The following is a 2,500-nucleotide window of genomic DNA, read 5'->3' as shown; positions in this document are numbered from 1 at the left end:
TGCGCCTTAACCTAACCTATGTTGCGCCTTAACCTAACCTATGTTGCGCCTTAACCTAACCTATGTTGCGCCGTAACCTAACCTATGTTGCGCCGTAACCTAACCTATGTTGCGCCATAACCTAACCTATGTTGCGCCTTAACCTAACCTATGTTGCGCCTTAACCTAACCTATGTTGCGCCTTAACCTAACCTATGTTGCGCCGTAACCTAACCTATGTTGCGCCTTAACCTAACCTATGTTGCGCCTTAACCTAACCTATGTTGCGCCTTAACCTAACCTATGTTGCGCCTTAACCTAACCTATGTTGCGCCTTAACCTAACCTATGTTGCGCCTTAACCTAACCTATGTTGCGCCTTAACCTAACCTATGTTGCGCCTTAACCTAACCTATGTTGCGCCGTAACCTAACCTATGTTGCGCCTTAACCTAACCTATGTTGCGCCTTAACCTAACCTATGTTGCGCCGTAACCTAACCTATGTTGCGCCTTAACCTAACCTATGTTGCGCCTTAACCTAACCTATGTTGCGCCTTAACCTAACCTATGTTGCGCCTTAACCTAACCTATGTTGCGCCTTAACCTAACCTATGTTGCGCCTTAACCTAACCTATGTTGCGCCTTAACCCAACACACGTTGGGCCTTAACCCAACACACGTTGGGCCTTAACCCAACACACGTTGGGCCTTAACCCAACACACGTTGGGCCTTAACCCAACACACGTTGGGCCTTAACCCAACACACGTTGGGCCTTAACCCAACACACGTTGGGCCTTAACCCAACACACGTTGGGCCTTAACCCAACACACGTTGGGCCTTAACCCAACACACGTTGGGCCTTAACCCAACACACGTTGGGCCTTAACCCAACACACGTTGGGCCTTAACCCAACACACGTTGGGCCTTAACCCAACACACGTTGGGCCTTAACCCAACACACGTTGGGCCTTAACCCAACACACGTTGGGCCTTAACCCAACACACGTTGGGCCTTAACCCAACACACGTTGGGCCTTAACCCAACACACGTTGGGCCTTAACCCAACACACGTTGGGCCTTAACCCAACACACGTTGGGCCTTAACCCAACACACGTTGGGCCTTAACCCAACACACGTTGGGCCTTAACCTGCTCTGTAATTGTCATACGACGCGTTAAATTAGTGTAGTGTTGCCTAACTGCAACCCCCGCAATATAGTTTGCTACTCGCACTGCCCGGTCCCCAGAGTATCGCTTCATGTTAAACACCTTGCAGCTATACACTGTAATGCGGATGGCGGCAGGACGTACATGCTCAATGCCCTTCGCAGTTGTTCATTGGCATTCGCATGGCGAAGCACAGCCTACGTTGTGGTACGGCTTGTGGCAACTGTCCGCTGATGTTGTACGTCCAAATCACACACTGTACCGCACATTGGTCCTCATGTACTGAATGATACATCGTGGTACATGTGTGACCGTACCACGACTGCGCCAACAACGGCGAACCATACGGTCCAAATATTGTGCACTCAGCTACGTGTCGTCTCCCTATAAGAGCTGGATTGCAGTATGGTATGCCGTGGATGGCGATCAGCATGAGCCGTCTGTTGATGTAGTGGCGCGTGTTGTCAGACGTAGTCGTCTCTTCTCACACACCGTGATAGCATGGTGCACTGCGTTCCACATCTGCGACATGCGACAGAGGCCGGTTGACAGTCGTTCGCGCAATGGACATCGCATACGTACGGGGGGCCACCTTCCACGTGTTCGCGAAGCGTGCACATGTTGTTGCGTGTATGTGGGCAGACATAGTGTGTCGTGACACCTGACACAGGCATGCAACAATCGTTGAATTTGCAAATGGCGATGGACGTCTACGTTTGCTGGTGACGTTACGCAAATGAAGAACTGGTAAACCGTTGTGGTGCGGTTGTTCTCGCTAGAGGTGAATCAGTGATGGCGACGATCGGTTGAGCTACCAACCGGTTGTTTCAGCGATACCCACCATGCCCACGAACGTGAATGGCATGTGGGTGTGAAGCGATACGCGGCGGTGGCTGGGTGGGACCGTCCCCGGCCGGTGAGGGGGGGCCTTCCGGCGTGCTGGCCGCGCGGTGCGTGGGCGCACGCGCTACAGCCGGCTGGTGGGGGCGGCCAGTGGCAGGCGCGCCGGCCGACGGAGGCGGCAGGCGGCGCAGCTGCGCGCCGGCGCACCCTGCACGCGGCGCCGTGCGGCCAAAGTAGGTCCTCGCGGGCCCGGTGCGAAGCGCGGTGGACATCTGCAGTGTGCTGGTCCGATTGAGGACTGTGTGCGCTGAGGATGCGCCGCCGCCCGGCGCTCGGCGCCGCGACGCCGTCTGCTGCTCGGTCGCCTCTGCGGTTCTCGCAGGTGGATTGTATCGCAGCTGTGCGGACGTGTTGGCGCGTGCGCTGTGCTGGGAGAGTTCGCTTCGGCACCCAAGTGGGGCTTTTGTCCTTCTGTGGCGCTGGCGTTGGAGCTGCCGGCCACCGTA

Source organism: Schistocerca americana, unplaced genomic scaffold, assembly GCF_021461395.2.
Source record: "Schistocerca americana isolate TAMUIC-IGC-003095 unplaced genomic scaffold, iqSchAmer2.1 HiC_scaffold_682, whole genome shotgun sequence".
In the NCBI taxonomy this organism is placed as follows: Eukaryota; Metazoa; Arthropoda; class Insecta; order Orthoptera; family Acrididae; genus Schistocerca; species Schistocerca americana.
Note: the sequence above shows the minus strand (reverse complement) of the source record.